The sequence below is a fragment of the Mustela nivalis genome, assembly GCF_964662115.1.
Source record: "Mustela nivalis genome assembly, chromosome: 10".
Taxonomy (NCBI): Eukaryota; Metazoa; Chordata; class Mammalia; order Carnivora; family Mustelidae; genus Mustela; species Mustela nivalis.
Window position 1 is genome coordinate 30,503,547 of NC_139029.1, and position 25,755 is coordinate 30,529,301.

Sequence of the window (25,755 nt, forward strand, 5' to 3'; positions counted from 1 at the left end):
GTAAATTGGCTGATCTCTTGCCTCTGAGGTTTGGGGTTTTTTTCCATGAAAACTAGACTAGTATGCCCTAGGAGTAAACACAATCTTCTGCCTCTGGTTAGAGGCTTCCAGCACCGGGTGATTTTCTTCATCATATGGCCCTATCCTGGTTATTTGTTAAGTTAGATAATGTCCCTCCCCTCCTTAAAATCTTCCAAAGGCTCCCATAGCTCTTACAATTAAATCCAAGTCCTTTATCACCCTTACCCACTCATACTCCATGATCTGACCCCTCCTCTCCTACATCCCTCGTCATTCCCATGCTCCAGCCATGCTTCCTCTTTTCCTCCAGATGCCCGCCAAATTCCTCACTACCTGAGGCCCTGCACTGCCTAGAACGTTCCACCCCATATTCACATGGCTCACTTCTTATCATTTGGGTCCCAGCTTAAATATCCCCTCCCCAGAGTACCCTTTCCTGACCACTCTATCTAAAGTAGTCACCCAGACGCTCTCTATGATACTGCTCTGAGTTCTGCCCAACAGTTAGCATCATGTACAGTCATCCTTGGAATGGTGCCTGTATGGAAGAGGCATTCAGTAAGTATTTTTGAATGAAATGAATGAGTCCTAATCATTAAGGGGAAAAAAAGGATTATAATTTTAAAATTACATAAGCAGAACATGGTGACTACTTTCTGAATTTAAAAAATATGTGGGTGATTTGTAAGTAGAGCTTACAGGTGATTTATGAGAGTTTCAGACAAATTTTTCAAAATGGAACAAAACAAGTTGGGTCCTTCAGTACTATAAGTCAGTCTCAAATCTGACAGGATCATTACAAACAGGTAATGAGAGGCTGAAAGGAGTTGAGAGACACAATTGTGAATACAACTGAGCTTTTCAAAGACTTCTGAATACAGTCCTCATAGCTCATTAAGGAAATCCATCTAACACTTGGCAGCACTGAAAAATAGGTAAAAGTACCATCAGAGCATCAGAAACTTTGAGGAGTTTTTGTCATGTATCATCTAAATACAGCTGCATAATGGAGAAAATCAATCAATGCTGAAAGCCTATAATCAACACAGGTAAAGGGTATTTCCTGGCAGGGCACGCTAAATAGACCAACTGTCCTGCAAAAAAGCCCACACGTTGAAACAAAATGTGGGAGTTTGATGGGAAGTGCTGAGATACCCGAACTCTGTAGACCTGCGCAGGCACCCCACTCCATGCAAAGAAGCTTCTAGAGGCACTAAATGCACACTATTTTAAAGATACTTTCAAAGGGAAAGAGACAACAAGGAGGACTTGAAAGACACTGAGAAAAAGATTAACAAAAGGCATTCTCTAGAATTCTCTAGAAAATGCCATGGGATGATGTAAGGTTGGAAACGATAATGTAGGAGCACAAATAGTACAGAGAGATTCAGATAACGAATAACTCACTAAATAAAATTCTTCATAGCAGCAAAACAATATACATAAGAAAACTGTAATTTAATTAAAAATATCTGAAATGTACTTGCACTCCTGGCTTCCAAATTAGTTAAAATACCTCGTTTAAAAAATCTCCTTCAGAAAAGTCATAAAGAATCACCAGAGAAATGTCAATATAGCCAGGTGGATGGAGGGACAGATAAATAGATATGTGACATTTACAAGTAATGGCAAAATTTAGGTGGTGGACATGAGGCTTTTCATTGCAAAACCTTTCTGATTTTGTTGTATGTTTGAAATTTTTCATCAGTAAAAATAAACTTGAAAATATCCCAAAGAAACTGCTGTCTCAAAGCTTAACAGCAGGCAGTAGTGAAAAGATGGGTAACATAATGGAAGGAATGAATGTTGTTTTTTTAGCACTCTTACATATAATGACCATTCGTCACAACAAACCTGAGAGGTACATGACATTATCTCCATTACACACACTACACACTACACACACACACACACACACACACACACACACACACACACACACAACACCCGAGGCTCAAAGAGTACTTTAACAAAGTTATTTAGATTATCTGTGAATATCAACATATACACATATGCTTAAAAACCTACCTAAAATCATAATCGAACCCTTATCATTTATTTTCCACAGGTTTCCAAGAAAGTGACCTTTGCTTGAAGAAGCACTTTACAAATAGTGAGAACACATAAAATGTACTTTATAAAGCAATACTTCTTAAAATGTATTATATAAAATATAAATGACTTCTAGTTTCAAAATCCTTTTTAATGTTCAATGCTAACTGACTCATATTATCTTCTTTGTATTAAAGTCATTTGTAAATATCTTTTGGAGTCCTTTTAATGCTGTAATTTCCTCGAAATTAGGATCCATATCTGATTCATTTCTACATTCTTTGTAATAGCATCTTGTATTAGATACAAGTAGTTAGTGAATGTTTACCTATGGAGAGGAAGTCAACATGATCTTCATAATAGATATACAAGGTAGCTAGGATACCTGTTCACATATTAAATACTTGAAGAAACAGAGGCAGAGTAAACTCTGATGCTATTTCTTCGTGAAAAAGCTCATTTGTTGAACTAGGGCTTCAGTCTTTTCCTATTGCACCACTGACTCAAAAAGGACATTAAGCCTGATGCTCTAGCTCAGAGTCTGGCAGAGTATCCAAAGGAAAAAGCTTTAGTTATGTTATTTTTTTTTTAATGCTTGAGAAATCCTGAAAGATGGATCCTAATGTAAGAGGTTTGTAAACCGCTTGATTTCTTTCTATTAGGAGAGTGATAGAAAATGAAAATGCTTCTTGAAAATCGCAAGCTTTGTTACAGGTTACCTAATACTCAACAAAACCAGAAGCTGATATATAACAGCTAACATTCATACTTAGCTCTTCTCACCAATTCCATGTATACACGTTATTTCATATGATTTTCTGTAATACTCAGTGAGAGATTTCTATTATTCTCATTTCACCAATGAGGAACTTTCAGAGCTGGGAGACTTAGTAGGAAGTTGAACTGGGATTTAAAACAACCTCAGTCACGCTCTTTGCAGTATCCTATGTTGTTATTTGCTTGAACGCAACTAGTCAATGGCCTTCTAAATGGTTTCTCTCTACTTCACTCTATCATGTGTATGGCAACTGAAATAATCCTTCTAAAATAAAAATTCCATCATGTTGCTTCTCTGCTTAAAATCCTTTAATGGGGGCGCCTAGGTGGCTCAGTTGGTTAAGCCTCTGCCTTCAGCTCAGGTCATGATCTCAGGATCGAGCCCCGCATTGGGCTCTCTGCTCTGCAAGCAAGAAGCCTGCTTCTCCATCTCTCTCTGCCTGCCTCTCTGCCTACTGATCTCCCTCTGTCAAAAAAAATAAATAAAATCTTAAAAAAAAAAATCCTTTAATGGATCCATGTAGCCAAATACCAAAGTCCTTGGCATTGCATATATCACCCCTCAAAGCCAAAATTCTTTGAGATTTGGCCCCTGACTACTTCTCTAGCCTCATCTACCCATCTTCTTTTCTTTAGCCTCTTTCCTTAACTTATTCTAAATGAGCTGTACTCCCTCAACTCATCTGTAAGTTCTTCTTCCCATAATGCACTCAACTTGTCAACTTAACTCATCCTTCAAAATTTAACTCAGAAATCAATGAATTTCCTCTTCCTTAGCCCTCTTAGCTCTTTTCCCTAGATAATCATTTCCTATTCTATTCTATGTTTATATCTGGTTCATACTTACAGCATTTCAATACTGTATTACAATTATTTGTTTGCATACCTCTCCTGCTTGTTTGACAGCAAAGCCCTAAAGGAGGTCTTGGTCATCTTTACTTCTTTACCCTTCCCTAGGGTCTAATACAGTGCCTGAAAGTAGCAGACACCAGATACATATAAGTTTCTTGAGCTGAATTCAAATAAACTTACTTAGAAAGTTTAAAAGTGTTAAAACAGGATTTGGTTTTTTCCAAAATATAAATGTTTCAAAGGAAAAAAAGAGCCTGAAACTCTTTAATAGAATTGTGTATAACAATGGCAATTGCCCTGAAGGTCCCTGCTAGCACTCTGTGCCCCAGCTGGGCCTCCAGAAGGTTCATTACTTTCATATTATCACTGTGGCAATTTATTAATGAGCTCAACACTAGCAAGACAAATTGAAATGACAGCCCTGGAAACTAACATCTCTTATTTATCACTGGAGCTAGTATCTCAGTAGCAGTGCCATGGATAAGCTTTCTTTAATGCAAAACAATTACAGAGTATCTTCTAAGAAACCTACAAACACTGTGATTGGCACTAAGGGGAATCCAAAAAAAGTATCGGTCCTTATTACCATAGGCAAAAAATGTTTCAGAAAAATAACTCAAAACTGAAAAACACAGATGCCCATTAGAGTGATGGTAAAGGACTCATGCAATTCATCACTTTAAAGGGTCAATTACCTATCCAAGGATTAACTGAAACACCACCGGGGTTCCTCTTTCTCCACGTTGATGGAGGCAGTATGTATGAGAGCCAAGAACTGGTACTAGGCATTCTGGCAGAAGGAAGGTCTGCAAAACTAAAGCTACCACTCCTCCAAAAGTCTGAAGGCTTCTTGGTATCACAGCATTCCTACCAATGATTTAAAGTTGCTCTCCTGAGGCAAAACAAAGGGAAATCTCAAGCCATTAACACATAAAAGTAAACTTTAAGTGCAACTAGACATAAATATGGTTTAAAAAGGAGAGGGAAATAGCAAGAAATCCTGTGGATACAGGCAGATACTACTCACTCACTGTCTTTCACTAATGACTATGATACCACCAAGTAACACCCCTGTTTTGGCTTCTTAACCTGCTACAACAGAGTACCACCAACTGGATGTAATAAAGGAAATTTACCCTCTCACAGTTCTAGAGGCTAGATGTCTGAAATCAGGGTTTTGGCAGTGTCAATGCTCTCTCTAAACCTTGAAGGGGAAGATACCTTCCTGCCTCTTTCAGTTTCTGGTAGCCTTAGGAAACCAATAGATTTTGGTACTGATGGGAGTGGGGTGCTGCTCTAACAAACAGTTAAAAATGGGGAAGTATCTTTGGAATTGGATAATGGGTAGAGGCTTAATCTAAAAAACCTAGATTGACCTGAAGAGATGTTTGGTATAAATAGGAACCTTAAAGATGTTTCTGGTGATGTATTAGAAGGAAACAATGAATACATTATTAGACACTGGAGAAAAAGCAATTCTTGTCATAAAGTGGCAGAAAACTTATCTGAATTGTGCTTGGTGAACTTCGATATTTAACTGAAAAAATTTCCAAACAAAGTGTTGAAGTCTGGCCTAGTTTCTCCATGGTGCTTACAGTAAAATATGAGCTGAGATAAACTGAGGAATGAACTGTTAAGCAAGAAGGAATCAGCACTTGATGATTTGGAAAATTCGCTGCCTAACCAGACTACATGCTCTGGAAATAGGGCCAAGGGTGTGGCTGGACAATCGTTTGCCTGTGACTCATGGATATAGTCAACCATCTCAGAAGCTAGGAATAGAGATATGGTTATCCAGAAAGATTTGGAGCTTCTTGTCAGAAGGTCTGGATCCCCAAGAATGACATGAAAGACTGATGAGGTTTTTGAGAATTTTATACCAACAGGAGTGCTGTTGGTCTGGACTGAAGGGAACAAAGATGTAATAAAAGGAAGGAAGGGCAAAGCCACACATGTAAAGGCCTGGGCCAATGGGTCCCTCTAGGTGTAAAAGGGTGGAGGTGTCCTATCAGACCAGAGCATCAAATCACAGAGAATTCTCTCAGGCCTTGAGATCTTGTGAATTTGCTTGAGACTGGTGACCTTTTTATTCCCTCCATTTTCTCTTTGTAATGGAAATGTCTTTCCTATGCCTGTCCTACCTTGTACCTTGGAAGCAGATACCTTGTGTTCTAGGTTTCACAGGCCCACAGATGGAGAGTTTTGAACCAGGATGGACCATACCACAGACTCACCCATACTTGATTTCGAAAATGATATCTGAGACTTTTTGAGATGATCATATTTAGGTGAGATTCTGGACTTAAGAGTTAATGCTAGAAATGGGTTAGGATGTTGGGGGGATGTTGGAAGGGGATAAATGTATTCTGCACAATGGAAGTTCATAAATTTTGGGGGGCCAGAGGTGGATTGTTACGTGTTGAATTCACTATTCATCAAGTTATGGGTTGTGTTCACCAAAATTACATACTCCTGATACCTCTGAATGTGACTTTATTTGGAAAATGGTCTTTGTAGACATAGTCAAGCTAAATGAGGTCACAGGGTGAGCCTTCATCCAATCTGTCTGGTGTCCTGAGAAGAAGAGGAAAACATGTGAAGATAAACACAAACAGGGAGAACACCACAAGATGACAGGCAGAAACTGGAGTGATGCAGCTGCAGGCCAAGGAATGTCAAGGACTGACAGCCACCGCAAGCTCGGAAGAGATTCTACTCAGTCCCAGACAGAGCATGGCCCAGCTGACACCTTGATTTGAGAGTTCTGCCCTCCACACTGTGAGAGAATAAATTTCCATTGTTCTCAACCACGCATGTGTGGTACTTTGTTACAGCAGTCCTAGGAAACTAAAATACTCCTTAATACTAATATATATTCAAGAATTACTAAGTACCAGGTACTGTGTTAAGTGCCTTACACCTTGTGGGGAAAAGAAATAAAATAACTTTCCATTACACTTGTTCTAAACACTATACTAAATTTTCTCCCATGTATCATCTATTGTATAATAATCTGCCTGACTTTGTTCCAGGTTCCTGGCAGAGATGCTTCCAAAATCCTTGGAATTTTCCAAGTGACAGGAATATCTTTGTTATTCATAAGCCCTGTGGACCACACGAGTTTGTGCTAATAAAATGGCTCAGGATGGGGGCCAGCTGCGAGAAAGACCGATAGTGAGATTAGACGATTGGGGCTTTGGGTCAGCTCTCCTTCAGGGCCTATCTAATAAAGCCCCAATCAATACTCTAGACGCATGAAAGCTCAGTGCAGCTTCCTAATTGGTAAACACATCAGTGCGCCAGGAGGATGCCTTGATTCCATGGAGAGAAGACACGGAAGCTCTGTGTTTGGGACTCATCCAGACTGCACCCTATATGTCTCTCCATTTGGCTGTACCTGATTTGTATCATTTATAATACATCTGTAATCGTAAATATGGCAGTTTCCTGAGTTCTGAGTTGTGCTAGTGAATTACTGAACCTGAGAGGGAGGTCATAGGAACCATCAGATTTGCATCCAGTTAGTTAGAAGTATAAATGGCCTTTGGACCTCACTTGAGGCTGGCATGTGAAGTTGGGGCAGTCTGATTGGGAACCATGTTCCCTTAAACCTATGCAATCGGACACTAACGCTGGGTGGCTGGTGTCAGAATTGAATTGGATTATAACAGCTGGTGTCAGAAGAATTGGGTTAAAACATACCATAATTGAGTTATGGTATTAACCGTGTTCCATACCACTATCATTGGGTTTCATTTTATAGGGGTCCAATACCTCAGTCAGTAGGTTTTGAGGTACAAAGATTTTAACTTCTGTGAAGTCAAGAAGCTGATAACAAACAGCAAATGTGCTGGGGTTTACTGCACTTTCATACTGTCTGCCTCATTTGGTCCTTAAAAGCTTGTGAGGTACAAATGGCAAACACTACTATCTGTACATTAAGAAATGAAAACAAGACTTAGAGAGTTTAAATAACTGGTAACAGTTACATAGCTAGTAACTGCAAAATTCAGGATTACAATATCTAGGTCACGTGACTTCAAATCTTGTACTTTTTCCACAGCCCAGTCTTTCTTGCCAGTAAGAGATCACTTAAAGGTCACTCATAAAACTGTAAGAACAGACAAAGGCAATTAAGATAAAATAAAACAAGAGTGCCATTTAAAAAGTCAGATTCCAAACTTTTCAATTAAAACCAATTTCAAGGCTAATTCAGTTATAACCTCCTCCTCCGTACACCTCCCACATTCTGCCCTGGGGATTCAAGGCATATCCATATAAGATATCTGGCCAGAAGGTTTTTATTTGTTATCTTTTTTTTTTTTTTTTAAGGTGGTGGAGCCCAATGCAGGGCTTCAACTCATCACCTCAGGTCAAGATCAAGACCTGACCTCAGCTGAGATCAAGTATATTTTCTAAGACACATATTTCAACCTTTATTATATATGTCATACTCAACATACAGGATAGGTTCCCTAGTGAGGAGAAAATCATCCAGCTTGTCCAAGACCAAATAAAAAGTTTCTCTATCTGACCTATGTACCAAATATTGATGACTTTCCCAATTTATCCAATCAATACTTACTGAATACTCTATCAGTCCCTGGGCTAGGGATATAAGGATGGGTAAGACTTGAACCATGTTAATTTAGAAGTGGAGAGAGATAAGCAAAACGCATTACAAAGGAATGTAACATGTAGTTATTATGGGTATGTGGAAGTAGAGACCAATTTTCTCTAAAGGCATTGAAAGACTTCATAGAAGTCTTCATAGAAGAAGTGACTTCTGAACGAGAATTTGGAGAATGCATCTTATTCCAGGCAGAGAAGAAGTTTAGGAAATTCTAACTAAGCAATGAGAAGTAGAAAAGTAGTAAGTAGTCAAAGGGCTTGTATGATGTACTGTGGAAAACGATAGGTTGCTCAAGCAAAGGATGGATATAAGGCAGTGACTTAATTAGAAAACCAGATTAGAATTAGATAAAGATCCAGGACTATATTCTGCAGCCTAGAGGTTTTCAGACCCTTTTTAGTCAAAGAACTATCTTCAGACACATTTTTTATGCAAAATACAACAATATATAATAACTACCGAGCTTATCAGGTAGAAGGGAAGCAAGGAATCAGTCTACACATTCTGCCTTACCTTGACACCCCAACAGAGAGACCTGAAGAGGTGCTAGTTAGTATTCAGTATGTAGTCCTCATCAGCAAAAGGTTCCCAGTTTGTAGTAAGCAAAGAAATTGAGAGTAAGCACTCTGAAAATTTGTACTACAATTTAACAGAATAATTTTATGTTATTCAACCTAATAAAATTTTGAAGTTCATACTTGGACTTCAAAACTTTTTATCTAATAATCTTTTTTTTATAAAATTATTAGTCTAAGCTGAATGAAAAATACTGCTCCTTCAGTTATTGTCTGTGTTGTATCAGGGTGTTTTATGTAAATGTTGAATCTCTAAATTATACACTTGAAACTAATATTATCCTGTATGTTAACTAGCTGGAATTTATTTATTTATTTATTTATTTATTTATTTTTAAAAGATTTACTTATTTATTTGAGAGAGAGTGTGTGCTCACAAGTGTGCCAGCTGGGGGAGGGGTAGGGGGAGAGGGAGGGAAGCAGACCCCCTACAGAGTGTAGAGCCCTGAGAAGGGAAGGCTCCACCCCTCCAAGCTGGGACTCCATCTCACAAACCTGAGACCATGACCTGAGCTGAAATCAAAAGTCCCACGCTTACCTGACTGAGCCACCCAGGCGTCCCAACTAGCTGGAATGTAAATAAAAAGTTGAGAAAAAAAAAAAAAAAAAAGATGGCTCCTTCAACATGTTTGGTTTAAGAAGCATGCCCTACAGGTTCCGCAACTTACCAGCTCTGTAACTGAGAAAGAAAAAAACTCTAGTGGTTGTTTAGAAGAGGAAGATCAACTGGTAAATATAAAGCATAAATAAATACAAAACAAAACAAAACAGGCCAGATGATTACCCAGGATTACTTGTGTAAATGTCAAGCATCTGGCAAATGAATAAGGACATTTAAGTTCACAGAAAAGGAAGATCTCTGCAAGCTATAGTAGTCAAGGAAGGCTTAGACATGGTAGTAGATTTTTAGAGGTTAGAAAGACCTTAAGCCATCAATTTCCAGACTTAAATTCGTAAAGTCAATGATTTTAATATTCTTTATTACATATCTGTATGTCTACTGAAACACCACTAGATACTAGGTGCTGGGGATACATTACTGAACATAAGTAAGGGTTGGGAGTCACCGCTGTAGACAAAGTTAACCAGAGTTGGTTTCTACTGCTTGCAACCCCATATGACAGACCTTAGTCCACCAAAACATACAAACTGATGTGTCATTTAAAACTATTGTAAATACAACAGAGTTGCCTGGGTGACTCAGTTGGTTAAGCATCTAACTTGATTTTGGCTCAGGATTTGATCTCAGGATTGTGAGACTGAGCCCCACATGGCTTGGTGCTGAGCGTGGAGCCTACTTGGGATTCTCTCTCGCCCTCTCCTCTGCCCTTCATCCCTTCCCCCACTTGCATGCTCTCTCACTCTCTCAAAACAAAACAAACTATTATAAGTAGTACAAAGAAAAGTTACGTGGCACTATGAAATCTTGTAACGTAAGAGATTAAAGAGATTCTGGGAAATGAAGGCAATATACCCTAAAGAAGTGAAATCTTAGTTGAACTCTGAAAAATGAGTGTAAATTAACCAGCCAAGGAAGGGAGAAGAGCATTCATGGCAGAGGGAAAAGGCATGAGAAAAAATTGTGAGGTGAGATGGGGCGTTGACAGCCCACAGAACAGAAAGAAAGGAAGTATCACTAATGCACAGAAACCAAGGAGCAAAGTGAAGAGAGGTCACAAAGATAGACGGGCTAGGTCACTGAAAGTTCTATAAGCAAGAACATAGATGAATCTTAAACACATCATGCTAAAAGAAATAAGCCAGTCACAAAAGGACTGTATTTCACTCATACGAGGCACATGGAAGAGTCAAAATATGTGATGTCACAGAGATAGAAAGCAGAATGGTAGCTGGAGGGGCAGGAGGGAGGGAGAAGCGGGCAGTTATTGTTTAATGGGTACAGGGTTTCAGTTCTGCCAGATGAAAAAAGTTCTGGAGATGGATGGTGGTAAAGGTCCCACAGTCTGAATATACTTAATGCCAATGAACTGTACACTTAAAAATGGTTAAAATGATAATTTTTGGTATATATATATATCTCACCACAATTTTCAAAATGTTATTTTTTAAAGTTCAATAAGCTACATTAAGATCAACAGGAAGCATGTGAAAAATTTTAGTATAATTGAGACTTTTTTTTTCAGACACCAAGTCTTTTAAAAAGTTAACCCTAGAAAACAACATGGAAAATGTATTAAATGGAGCCAGCACAGCTGTAGGCAAAGTAGTTAGGATGCAATTGTAGTAATTCAGGAGAAAGAGGACAGAAGCTTGGACCAGGATGGTAGCAATGAAGATTCACTTGTACATTCAACAAATATTTAATGAATGCTATTATATGCCAAGCACTGTGATAGATGTTGAATATAAAAGACTGGCAAAATCCCACACCCATGGAACTTAAAAGCAAATAAATAAATAATTACGTTTTGTGATTCAGTGCTAAAACAAATAAACAGTGACTGTTTATTTAACAGGGCAGTCAGAAAGACCTCTGTGGGGATGTGATTTCAAGCTGAGAAAGAGCTAACAAAGCATCAGGAGAAGACTTCCCAGGCAGAGAGAACAGTGTATGCAAAGTCTCAGAGACAGGAAAGAGCTTCACATATTTAAGGAACAAAAAGGGTACCAGTGTGACTGAAGGGTAGCCAGGGGATGGAAGCACCATGTGAGACAGGCAAAGAGAGCAGGCTCCGTATCATGCAGACCACAGGACAAATATTGTTTGTATTTTCAGCACAAGGGGAAGCCACTGAAAGATTGTAGGCAAAGAGGTGGCAGGATCTGACTAAATTGATGGTGGTGAAGGGGGAGGGTAACATGCAAATGTAGAAGCAGGAAAACCATGTAGGGGTTAATATGACAGTCCAAAATAATTATGATGCCTTAGGCTAGAACAAAAGATATAGGTAAAAAAAAAAAAAAAAATATATATATATATATATATATATATATATATAAAGACTCATTAGGTATTAGTAATGGACCGAAAATGGAAAAAAAAAAATCAAGTTTTTAGGCCAAGACAAATAGATGAATTTGGAGGTTGTTCACTGAAATAGGTAACAGTGGGCACCACAGTCACCTGGAGGGCTTTTTAAAATTACTAATTACTGTGTTCCATTCCCTTGGAAAACCTAACTTGATTTTTTTTGAGGGGGTGGGTTGGTGTCCATGGGATTTTTAATTTAAAAATCTCTTCAGGTATTTTTGATAATCAGTAAGGGTTGGGAGTCACCGCTGTAGACAAAGTTAACCAGAGTTGGTTTCTACTGCTTGCAACCCCAAGTATCCATATGATATTGAAACTGGTATTTGGAAGAAGGGTCCCTAAAATGTAGAATTGCCTGGATTTAGGTTAGGAACAAAAGACTGCAGACCTCTATCTCATGCTGAGAGGTTGGCCATCCATATGTGGTAGGAGAAAGCTGATCCCACTGTGGTCTGTTTTGTATCAGGACTCACTACTACTGAGGTACACTACAGAGCCATGGTAAGGAAAAATGCAGGATGTGACGTGTATTGCCTATATAGGTGGACTTCATTCAGTTCATATAAAAAAGAAATTGCTTAATATCAAATAGGGCAGATATTTAAAATATTGAACAACCTGTAAGGCCTTACCAGTGCATAATGGGGAATATAAACTCCTGAGTTAAGCTGGTCAATCTGAAAACACTGGGTAGGAAATAAGGCTTTTCTAAAAAAGTTTCATGCTGCCTAGAGCCTGCACAGGAGGCTTGCTGAACTGGAAAATTACCCAGGGCTAAAAATGGTAGAAGTAAAGGCAGAAAGGCAGGACCTACAACCATGGATAAGACAGACATAATAGAGTCTTTATTCTGCTAGGGTCCTTTTAAGCACCTCTGTTATGCACTCCTTGCCGGATAAAGTTGGGATACAATCTAGAAGCAAGAAGTTTACTGATAACTCCCTTCACCAAGCCCTATTTCAAATTAAGTAAGCCAAAAAAAAAAAAAAAAATTAAGTGAGCCAATACATTACTTTTTTGCTTCAATCCATTTATGCTGGGCTTCTGTTCTTTACAACCAAAAAGTGTTAATACACTACCAACATTTTAAAAAAGCTAGAGCTCTGTTTTTTTTTCCAAAAGGATCACCAGAGGCACTACCCCAAATCTATTAAAATTGAATCTCCAAGTCCAGGTATCTGTTATTCTCAGTGTGTGTTCCAGAGGATGGAAAAGTCTGGTTGTCTCCTCCAATGCCGATGAAGAGGAAATTGTTATTTCCCAGCAATACAGAGGAAAAAATTATAAAATATTTATTAAAAACATACCAAGAGCCCACCACCATATCAGAATCTACCACAGTAGGCATATAGCAGGGCATGGACAGTGTAAGACACTGCCTTGCCTACCAGTATCTTGTGGCCTTTAATTCCTGGAAAAGGCAAGACCTACAAATACATCCAGGAGTCAATGGAATAAACTGAGCACCATTATGGTAGGTTAGGTGTGAAAGACTTAAGATTTAAATCCTTTTCCATCAGACAACAAATCTATTTCCAAAATACCATCAGTGTAAAATACATTTCCCTCTTAATCTAAGGTGAAGGAGCACAAAAAAGAAAAAAATATATATCATGAAAATAGCCTATTAATTCAAATTTGGATTTAACCGACATGTATTTGAGCACTTATTATGTAAACATTTAGTGTATTGGGCACCTAAATACAGGTTTTCATTGATAACTAATATTCAGAAACACCAGCAAAATAGTAAATTGTCTGAATTGACATTTCTCTTTTCAGCCTAATGGTCTATTTAAATACCATCATTAAGGAGTTTAACATATCAAAAGAAAATTGTTAGTGTTGAGAATAAAGAAGTCAACAAAAACATTACTTAAGATTTTACCAAATTCAAATAGCAGTTCTCAAAAAGACAACTTTGACACCTAAGTGTTCAGGTCAGCATAAAAAAAAAATCTACGCATTGTTAAGGCGCTGAATCGTATTCAACCCTACCAAACTATCCTTGTTTATTCACTAGGTAAAGTTGTATTAAGTAATTAAGTGAGGGGGTAACAGCTGGATCATTTGGAGAGTAAGTTCTGGAGCAAGATAGAAGCAAGAGAACTGCTGGCTCTGCTGGTATTTGTTTAGTAATATTTTCAAAGATTTCCATATAGAGAGAGGATATCTAGGATCATTAATAATTATTCATAGAATATGTCTTTGAAGATAGATTTCAAAGAACAGTTTCCTTTAAATGTAGGTACAACTACAACTAACGATGAAAATATACTTAGTAGAAGAACTATAAACTCCATGATTGAGAGACTTCCCAAAAAGTTTTTTCTTAAAAACTCAGTCCAGGACTACTAAATTAGCATCATGCCAAGAATCGTTTCAACCTTATAAAGTATTTGCAGAAAAAATAAGTATGCAACTCATATGTAATGGCAATAGGTATTAGCACTATTTTAGTGTCACACAAGTAGCTCATCTAAAATAACATTTTTAATACTTTTTTTTTTAAGGATTTTATTTATTTGGCAGAGAGAGAGTAGGTAGAGAGGTAGGCAGAGAAAGAGGAGGAAGCAGGCTCCCTGCTGAGCAGAGAGCCCAATGTGGGGCTCGATTCCAGGACCCTGAGATCATGATCTGAGCCGAAGGCAGAGGCTTAACCCACTCAGCCACTATCTACCTATGTGAGGCACTGAGGTGAAAAAGTTTATATGGATAGTGGCATCTCCGAAGGTGGAGGGAGAAAAGACTGGAATAATCCTGGAAGTGCACACAGGAGGCTTAAAATATATAGTAGTCCTCCCTTAACCGGGATTTCAGTTCCCAAACAAACAAACCCAATTCTTACAAGTCAACCTTGCCTCCTGTTGTACAGAGTCTCAGAACTCTATAACACTGCTTATGGGGAGTGCCAAGGTGACATGTGAAGGGGTCTAAGGTTGAAGTCAGACCGGTCTGGGTTTGAAATGGAGTCCTATCACTTATAAACTGTATGATTTGGGCCAGATATCTTTCAGTCTCCATGTGCTTATGCATAAAGAGGAACTAGTAATACCTTTTTGCAGGTGGGTGAGAACAACACATCTGCATGTTGCAAGGGGTCTGAAAGATACTCGAAAAGTGTTATTCCTTTTGTTAGTGTGGTATGTGACACAGGGTTGGTATGCTTTAAATACATTCTGTGAAAAAGTGGGATATGTATAAAGAAACACAGAAGATGTTGGTTGTGGTTGTTACTTTTATATTGGATAAATAAACTCTGAAACAATTTCACATGCCTTCATGTTTTTTCAGGACCTATTCAGTGCTTGACATAGAGAAGCCACTCAAATGTTTAGTGATTCCTCCACGGACTTCTTGGGCCAAGACTCAAAAGAATGAGGTTCCAGTTTTATGACCCTGGACCTAGAATTGTTGGACTATAGGTTATATGTACTTTAGTTTTAATAGATATTGCCAAATTGTTCTTCGCCATGATTGTACAATTTCCATTCCCATCAATAGTGTCCAAGAGTTCCCTTAACTCCACATCCTAACAATATTTGACATTATCAGACTTCTTAAAGTTTGCCAATCTAATAGGTTTGAAATGATATCTCATTAGAGCTGTAATTTGCCTTTAATTATTGGTCGATGACTAATAAATATTTAGATTGCCTCCTTTAAGCTTCATTATTTTTCTGTGAACTTATCTTTTTCTAACCTATTTGTAGGAATCCTTTATTATTACAGATAGGATATTTAGCTGATACATGTACCACATATATATTGTTTAATTGTGTGGCTTGCCTTTACATTTTAAAAATTATGATATTAAGAAAAATGATGGCATTCATCTTTGTCATTGTATGTAGCACAGTCAGTACACATTAATACTGACATTAATGTTAGTAGACATTAATAAATATTTGTTGAATCAATGAATGAAAAATTGAACAAATACAAAAAGAAATAATATGTTTTAACTATATTTCCTTAACTTGGAATTGTGATTCTATGCTTGTTAGGCCTCGTAAACTTTTATACTCCCAGGACACTTGGGTGGCTCAGTCAGTTAAGTGTCTGCCTTTGGCTTGGGTAATGATCTCCAGGCCCTGGGAATGAGCCCTCCATAGGGCTCCCTGCTCAGCAGGAAGTCTGTTTCTACCTCTCCCTCTAACCCTCCCCAACTCCACTCACGCTCTCTCACTCTCTCTCAAATAATAAAATCTTTTAAAAAAATAAACTTTTACACTCCCAAATTCATCTTCAAAATTCATTTATTTTTAAAGAAAAAAATTTAATCTAGCTTGAAGACTTTCTGATAGTTCTTGGTAACTGGAAGTCATTGGAGATAAGACAGAACACCAAAATATCAAGGTTGTAAGTCCAAAATTCTAAATCATCTAAATTAAATGGCTGTCTGCTCTATTCTTAAATCTCTCCAAGAACAAGTATACTGGCTCTCGTGTTTTCTATTATACTTTACAGGACATAATGACTAAAATAGCCTTTATTTCCATCATGTTTGAATGCCCCAGAGAAAAGTCTACATAAGCAAGAATGTAAAGCAATTAAGTAAGAAAACACTTGGAAATACGCTATAATATGCCAATGAGCAACAGACATACCTATTAAAGTGAATATACAATATGCATATGCTTTAATTTTGAAAGCTAACAATTAGAACATTTACAGTAAATGTTGAGGGGGAAAAACAATGCAGCAGCCTTTATATGTTTCCAAATATATAGAAATTAATACATGATGACTTGCAATAGAAACAGTAAGAAGCTCAGACAGCAGAGGGTCTTAAAAAGGAGGTCACAGGAAGGAATGGATCATTCTGGACACAGTACAAAAATCTGTAGTAAGAAGACATAGTTTTGAGTTGTTCTGACATTGACTTTGATATTGATTTGATATTGGGCACATCATTTACTCCATGTACACCTCAGTTTCTTATCAGTATATAGAGTTTGTAATGATCCGGAATCCTACCTAACAGGGTTATTATGTATTTCAAATTAAGTAAGAAAAGGTATAAGTAAGAAAAGTAAGTAAAAGTAAAAAAAGTTTAAAAAGTAAGTAAAAGTAAGAAAATCTAACATCCTTCAATAATATGCAACAGTCATTTTCTATCCTTCCTCACCTCCCCATCATCCCAACATCATCTCTATCATCCCTGAAACTCCCAGGCAGAAGGAGATATAAAGTCCTCCGGAATGGATACTGTAAATTTGAGCACTCAGGCTGCCATAACAAAGACCACAGACTGGATGGCTGAAACAACAAGAAATGTATTTCCTCAGGGGTTCACAGGCTAGAAATTCAAGATCAAGGTGTCAGCAGGGTTGATTTCTTCTGAAGCCTCTCACCTGTTTATATAAATAGCTGTTTTCTCCTTCTCTCTTCATGGTCTTTCCTTTGTGTGTATCTGTGTCCTAACCTCCTCTTACATTATGACATAAGTCATAACGGATGAGGGCCCATCCATATGACCTCATTTTATCTTAATTACCTTTAAAGGCCCTATCTCCAAATATAGTAACATTCTGAAATACTGGGGGTTAGGACTTCAAATACAATTTTGAGGGGGAGGGGAATAAGCAACATAATTTAGCCCAACGGAGATATAAGAAATCCTACCATACTGTATCTGCCACTACTTTAGCACTTACTGTACTATAATATAATTATCATTTTTGTCTCCTCTAGTGGACTATGAATGCCTGCACAGCACCAAATATTTTTTTAAAAAAATATTTTGTTTATTTATTTATTGGGGGGGGGGAGCAGAGGGAGAGAGACAAGTAGCCTTCCCCTGAGGGCAGAGCCCAATGTAAAGCTTGATTTCATGACCCTGAGATCATGACCTGAGCCAAAATCATGACCAGATGCCCAACCACTGAGCCACCCAGGTGCCCTTGAGTATTTCTTATATATATATGTATATATTATATATATATGTATATGTTATATATATATATATATATATATATATATACACTTTTAAATATTTTATTTATTTAACAGAGAGAGACATCACAAGTAGGCAGAGAGGCAGGCAGAGAGAGGGGGGAAGCAGGCTCCCCGCCGAGCAGAAAGCCCGATGCAGGACTCAATCCCAGGACCCTGAGATCATGACCTGAGCCAAAGGCAGAGGCTTAACCCACTGAGCCACCGACGCATGGGTATTTTGAGTATTGAGTATTTTGAGTATTTCTTATTAATCTCTATCTTTCAAGTGTCTAACACAGAGTATATGTTCAATAGAATGCCTCAATAAACTGCTGATAACTGAACCTACGATATTTTCTGTGAAGGAACAATTAGAACTAATCTATCCTATGAGAATTTTTTTTAATGGAATTTATAACAGGACAAATGATTTAAGAGAAAGAACAAAATTTTCACTTTTATCTTTCCAAAAGCAACTCTGTTCCCCTATTCTCATCCTTTCCATTGCAGGTTCTATTCTTGGATTACATGCGCTCAGCTTTCCTTAAGTAACGAACCTGGAGACTTTACATGACCACCGCAGAAGTCAGTGACCTCTCCTTCACTCCAGTGAATTTCTGGGGTGTTTACAGAGTTATGTATTAGAGTTAGCTAAGTATGTGTCTTACCTTCCCCTCATAAACAGTGAGCTCCCTGAGAGAAACAACTATGCCTTAAATATCTCTGAGTGACCAACAATCACTATTTACTGAATAAACATAAATTTCTCTAAATCAGAATCACTCTTGAGGAAGAGAAATTTTCTTAAACCAAGGAGGCGGGGCAAGAAAAGTGGCAAGGATCTTGTGTTCAGTTTGGGACATACTTTGTTTTAAGAAATATCTCTTACGGAATATCTTTTTATTAGGTCCATTTCAATTTCAGAAGGTTTTTGCATAGTATATTGGGACCTGGAGTGATGGGATATACTGATTTTAAAGTAAATACGGTACCTAGCTACTTGTAAAGCTGACTATAGGTAGCTAAATACATAGTTCTAATGCTCAGAAGAGAGTATCTTGACTGTAATACAAATTTGAGCCATGAGCATTAGGTGTTATTGTAGGCCAAGTGAGTGGATGAGATTGCTAAGGGAATGTACAGAGGCGGGTAAGAGAAGGGAAGCTCTCATTCAAAAAACAACTGGGATGAAGCTTTAAATCTCAGTTTCCTTTCTTTGCACAATTAGGAGACTTATCTCCTCATGAGTGTTCAGAAGATTAAATAAAAAGCAATAACAAAAGTAACATAGATAAACATAACAGACACAGCATTGTTACAATGTGCTGGACACTGTGCAGGGCTCTTTCATACAGGTTCCCTCACTTAAAAAAAAAATCACACACACAAAATCACAAAAATCTTAAGGTACGACAGTACTTAATAGGGACTATTATCATTCTCCTCTTCAGATAAGGAAACTGAAACTTATTAAGTGTTGGAGACTAAAACCAGAATGCAATATAGAGTTAAGAATGAGAAAGTTTATATACTAAATGTACAGAACTCAAGAAGTTTGAGTAAAGGTAGGAGACTAGATGGTACCTGGAGGGAAACATGGACTTAAGATTTTATTTATGAGATTTACTTAAAGATAGGAGACTTCTAAGCAGATTTAAATTTAAAAAAGGAGATGGAAGAGAGAAAGAGGTTAAAGGCAGTGAAAAGATGGAGGTCAGAGATGTAGCCTTGGGAAAGAAGAAGAAACAAGAAAATATAGGTATAGTTTTAAGAAACAGGTTTGACATAAGACCTTATAGAGACTAGGGCAAAGAAATGATTAGCTACTAAACATTCAATGGCAGTAATCTGTGTAAGTGTATGATTTTCTCCAGCAGGGCTCAGAGCTACTACCGCCAAGAAGAAACAGGTTTGATTCAACAAGGTTTGAGATTTTGCCCAGACAAGACAAAAGAACAGTGGAGCAAGGGGATAAGGGGTAATGGCAAGAGAGTGAATGAAATAAATTATAGACTGAGGAAACTAAGCTGGATAGGGAAGGAAGCGAAGACAGGCTTCAATGAGATCACACAACAGAGCTGATGAGGACTGTCAAAGGTCAGATAGAAGACATTCTGAACATGCTACCTGTCTTCATTTATAATTACAGAGGCAGGCCATCTCTGGTGGATAAGACCTATGGTGTGACTATTATGATCACTTGAGTTGAAGAAGCTATTGTGTCATTGAAACAATCATCTCTGTGAATACTGAAGTTACTAACGGTGAGGACAGAAACCAAGGTAGAAAGGAAGACCGTACATGCTACGTCCTAAGGGATGGAGAAGATCCACATACAAGAAGACAAGAGTGGTATAGCCCCTGCACCACCGAACACAGCGATTTTAAGAAGATGGACAAGTAATGGTCTGGAAATCGTGGTACACAGAAAGTCATGGTCATGCTCATCTCTCTCATTTTGCAAAGACTGTGGGAGAATGGGATGCCCCCATTTAAAAGAACTACAGAGCAAGTGATAGTGCTCTCCATTACTCCTCAGGTGAGAGCCTGACTTCCATTTAAGGCCAGAACACACACAAAAATATAGAAAGATGGTTAACAGGGTATGAAATAGGGGTTTTAGAGAGCAAATGGAAAGGTATGAGAGGTAACAAACAAGCAGGGTTGGCAGAGAGGAGGTAGAAGCCAAGTCAGCATGGGAAAAGCAGTATAGAAGACAGGTAAGTGGAAGGGATAGGACAAAGATGAAAGATGATAAGACTTGCTGGCTTTATATGGCCATAAGGTTATCAAAATAATTAGTTCTAGCAGTGCCCTGGTGGCTAGAGAGTTAGCACTAAAGCCTTGGCAATGGTTTGAGGGGAGGGGCAAGATCTGAGTGCCTATTATGTAACTGACATTATGTAAAGTACTTTATACTTCCTATTTAGTTAAACCTTACACCTAACAAAAATGAGGGAACTGAGGACCAGCGAGGCAAAGTGACCAGCTTAGGCTTGCACAATTAATATTTAGTGACATTCAGTATTAAAGAGACAGATTTTGAAATCAGAGCATCTTTAGTCACTTTCTACCAGTAAGATTTTATAAGTTTCTTCTACCAAACAAGGTTATCTCAGAGATTAAACTACAACTATAAAACAAATCTTAACAGTTGGGTTTTTTTTGTTATTGTTTTGTTTTAAGCTAAAACTGGCCTTGTTTTCAAATGTGGAATTTCTTACTTGGTTTACTTCAAAAACTCCAAGTTCTCAAACTATAAATTCTACATAGGAAAATGAGGTAGGGAAAGACAATCGATGCTTCCCTAGTCTGTCTAGCATCAAGTCCAAACTCCATAGTTCCAGGTCTTTAATACCATGGCCCCAGCCCATTTCTCCGGCCATATCGCTCACTGCTGACTTACGCAATACTCAGACCCTGGCAATTATACATTTTTAACAAACATACCCTATACCTTTCATCCCTTTGTATCTCCACTGAAATTATTTAATGTACTGAAATTTGTTCTTCAAGGCCCAAATGAAACTTATTTTGAGTGTGAAGTCTAACCTTGCTTCCAAATATTGAAAAATGATGGCTCTCTCCTCTGAATTCTGCACCCCTTTGCTTTTCCTCTCTTAAGAGTACTTATTGCCTTATAATTTAAGTAAGCATGAGAAAAGTTCAGCCAGCAGAATTTAAGTCCCTTAGAAGTAGTTGAAAGAGAATTAACATTTCCTTTAAATTCCTTTCCTAGTGATATTATAAACATAATTTCACGTAATCTTTGTGACACCCTATGTGAAAGGAATTTATTTTTTACAGGTAAGGACACCGAAAATCACACTGGTTAGATAAATTGCGTATAGTCCTAAGGTTAGTCAGCGGCAGAGCCTAAATTTGAATCTTGGTCTTTGTAGCTCAAAATGTAGGCTCTTCCCAGAAACCATGGGTATAACCTCACTGTTTATCTGATTGTTTCAGATCCACCTACTAATCATCAGTGGGGAAACCTCCATTGACTTTTCTTTGTTAAGTATCAGCAAAAAGGATGTGATAGACAGTACTTGCCCTCCTACTTTTCTTTTCTTTTGTTTTTTTTTTTTAAGATTTTATTTATTTATTTGACAGAGATCACAAGTAGGCAGAGAGGTAGGCAGAGAAAGGGGGGAAACATGACCTGAGCCGAAGCCGAACGAAGGCTTTAACCCACTGAGCCACCCAGGCGCTCCTGCCCTCCTACTTTTCAAGAAAGAACAGACTCTCCAGAGCCAAATGTGATTATTATGAGTCCTGAATAAAGAGGAAGAGATCAGAACCCTGCTCCCAAGAAGGAAAAGTAAAAACACAAAACAAAACAAAACACTACTTTTCCACTCTTCCATTTAAAACTACTCCTTCTTTGAGGTGTCTGCCATCTGGCTATGTCACTCTCTACCCCTCCTCCTCATCTGTCATCTGCCACCCTTCCGATTAATCCCCTCCACTCGCCGCACCTGGGTCACAATCATCCTCTCTTCCCCACACCCAAGCATCCTAAATCACTTCTCTATCCACACAGATGGCCCATTCAATACAACAGCCTCAAAGTTCTGTCACACTCAGCTTCACTGACCTTCACCTCTGAGGCACCTCAGCTACCCACACACAGAGGCCTAGTTATCACCTAGAAGAGCTCCATACCACACAAGTTAATTCCAATATTCCACTTTCTGAGCACAATCTCCCTCTTTTCTAGCTTACTTCCCCTACATTTGTTTATTGATTTAACTCAAGCTACTAAAAAATCTTCAAGTCCAAAACCAAATTCATCATCCAGTGTTCCCTGTCTCAGTTAATGTCCCCGCCATCCCTCTAGTCACCCAAACCAAAAATCTGAGCATCATGCTGGACTCCTGGCCATCTTATCTGCACACCCAATCAATCATAAAGCTCCACATCCAGACTCTCGCAACTTTATCCCTTTCTTCTCATCCCTATGACCACATTTGAAAAATGTTTCCACCATGTCTGATAAAAACTTTTCAATGATTAAAAAAAAAAATCACCCACTGAGTTAATTTCAAGTACAAGGTCTACTGTGATATGGTCTCTGCCTATATTTGCAGTCTTCCAACTTCACATTTATGTCTTTAAGAAAAGATTTTATTTAGTTGATAGAGACAGAGAGAGGAAGAACAAAGAGGGAGAATGAAAAGGAGGAGCAGACTCCCCACTGAGCAGAAAGCCTGACTTGGGACTCCATCCCAGGACCCTGGGATCATGATCTGAGCTGAAAGCAGACCCTTAAGTGACTGAGCCACTCAGGTTCCCTATGTCTTTATTGTTATATTCTTTGCAGTTTCAAACTGCCTGTAGTTTTTTTTTTTTTAAGACTTTTATTGTCAGGGAGAAAGAGAGAGCAGCAGGTAGAAGGAGAAGCAAGGTCCTGGCTGAGCAAGGAGTCTGATGTGGGACTTGATCCCAGGACTCTGAGATCATGACCTGAGCTGAAGGCAGACACTTAACCAACTGAGCCACTCAGGTGTCCCCCACTTGTGATTTTTTATGCAAGCCATTCCTTCTCTCACACTGATGCCTTTCCTTGAGCTGTTTTCTCTGTTGGAAGCACACTTATTACCATTCTCTGCTTTCTGTCTTCTTCTTACCATTTATTATTTGGGTCAGTTGTCACCTCTTCCAAAGCCTTCCTTCAGGTCCTCGGCTAGTCTAAACACCCTTTCTTGGGACAACCACAGCATCAACTGCATCGTCTCACCTTTTATTCTGAGATGACTTATTTGGGCATTTAATTTACCAGCTCCACAAGGACTGAAAATGTATCTTATTCATCTCTGTATACCCAGTATGTAAGCATAGTGCCTGACACAAAATAGATGGATAGGCTTAGAGTAAAGCTTAGAACATGCTGAGTTTAAATCTGCAGTGGTATAATCACACCGGTTCTTTCTCACAGAGTTTTCAATATTTCCAATCATTAACTTCAAGTTCTTTGAAGGGAAGGAACCAGAGCCTTTCCTGGGCCTGTACAGGTCTGCACAGAACGGTTCTATACAAATTTTTACCCAACTTATGTAAAAGGGAAATAGCATTTGCACAAACAAACTAGAAGTCAAAACTTGACATGTGTGCTGCTAACTTCAAAACCACTGACCACTTTAAAAAGTAAAAACACAAGAACAAAGATAAAGAACCAATTTTGACTGCTGGCATGTGCTTGCCTATGTTATAAAAGCAGTGAAACTTTGATTAGAATTTGAACAGGGTCCCAGATACAAAAATTTGGCATTTTATCTATAAGGCCATTGTCATCTCTGCTGGGCTAAAAAATTACTAACCTGCAGGGTTGCTTAGGGTAGTTTAGGATGTTGGTAAAAGACACTTTTTAAAAACTCAATCCTCATGTACCAAGGCTAAGTGATGAAAAAGCAAGCAAAAAATAATGCTGGTAAGTGAGCAACAAAAAGTGTTCTTTTTCATAGTAGCTTTGAGCCTTCTGCTGGCAGTTAGAGCAAAGAGTTCAATATAATAAGCATTTCCCTCTCCAACTAAATATTAAATTGCAGTAGGCCCCAAACTGAGTCTCAATCCTTTTTCAGAGTAAAAATAATAAGCTCTCCTATTTGCATGGGCATTGCCACACTATAATACACATCAGCTCATCTGATTACGTGTTTATAGACTTTTTTTTTTTTTTTTTTTAATGAGGGGAAATCCAAACATCTTCACGAAACAGGATCTCTCTTAGCTCGTTTGAAGACAGTACTGGACTTTTTTTTAAAGTTCAAAACAGCACAGAAAGGAGGAGAATACTTTTCATTTAAGCAGGTCAATCAATCTTTGGGACCAAGGAACTTCTTGGAGAAACTTAATAGATTAAGAAGCTCTCCTTTAAAGAGGATATGGGCGAGCTCATTCTGAGAAGGGATCAGAGAACTTCAGCATGCAAGAAACAACTGAAGAACTGGAATTAGCGAGGAGATGACAAGACTCTGGGCACATGATTACTATCTTCACGTATCTCAACAGCTGTCCGTAACCAGGAAGAATGGGAGGCAGCGGTTTCTCTGAACCAAAAAATATTTCTAAAAACCAAAGCCGTCCAGGAACAGAATGGGTTTTCCTTGGGGAGAAATGGGTTTCCCATCACTGGAGGACATGTTCAGACAGATTAGTTCAAATGATTAGGGTGGATTTGGGGATTTTCAAAGGGACTTCGGTGTGCGGTGGGAGAAAGGAGCCCTCGATGACTTTAAATTCCCTTCCAGTCTGGAGATGTTCTGGGGTTCGCCCGTCTCCCGGAAGCCCCTTTCACTCCTCTCGGGCTGGCGCTCAGCTGTGCCCCGGGCTCCCGCCTGGCCGCTCGCCCTCCGCGGTGCCCGGCGGCTCCGAGGTTTGAAAGCGGCTCTCCCCGCCCGTTTCCCGCGGCCCACGTGAGTGGTCCCGGCGCAGCTCTCGCCGCCGGAGCCAGCTCGAGGACCGCGGCTGACAGCTCCGGGCCCTCCGCGCGCCCGCCAGCCTCGGTCCCAACCGCCCCCGACCCGCAGGCATCCCTCAGTTCTCGCGTCCGAGCGGAGCGACAGACCCGCCGCACACTGACAGCCGCTCCGACTCCCGGCTCTCCGCGCCAAGCCCACCCTCCCGGCCGCCCCCAGCCCCGCCGGCCGGGACAGGGCGGCCGCCGCTCGGACCCGCCGCGACGCCGACCCTCCAGACGCGCCCCCGCCCTCGGGCTGGCACCGCAGGGTCCCCTTGGGGGCGCCCCTACCGCGTCAGGGCCGCGCGCCGGTCACTGGGCCGCACCGGCCCGGCCGCGGACGCACAGCGGGCCGCCGGGGCTGCGGGCTGGGCTGACACGGCCGCGAAGGGCCGCGGCCGCGCTCGGACCGCAGACAGGCCCCCGGCCCGACAGCCGGCAGACGGCCGGACGG

The 25,755-nt window shown here is 39.3% G+C and overlaps 1 protein-coding gene across 9 annotated transcripts in view; it reads right to left on the reverse strand.

Moving 5' to 3' along the window:
• Window positions 1–25,755, reverse strand: part of SCMH1 (Scm polycomb group protein homolog 1) — a 170,412-nt gene that overhangs the window by 144,317 nt on the left and 340 nt on the right. The window lies entirely within an intron of this gene.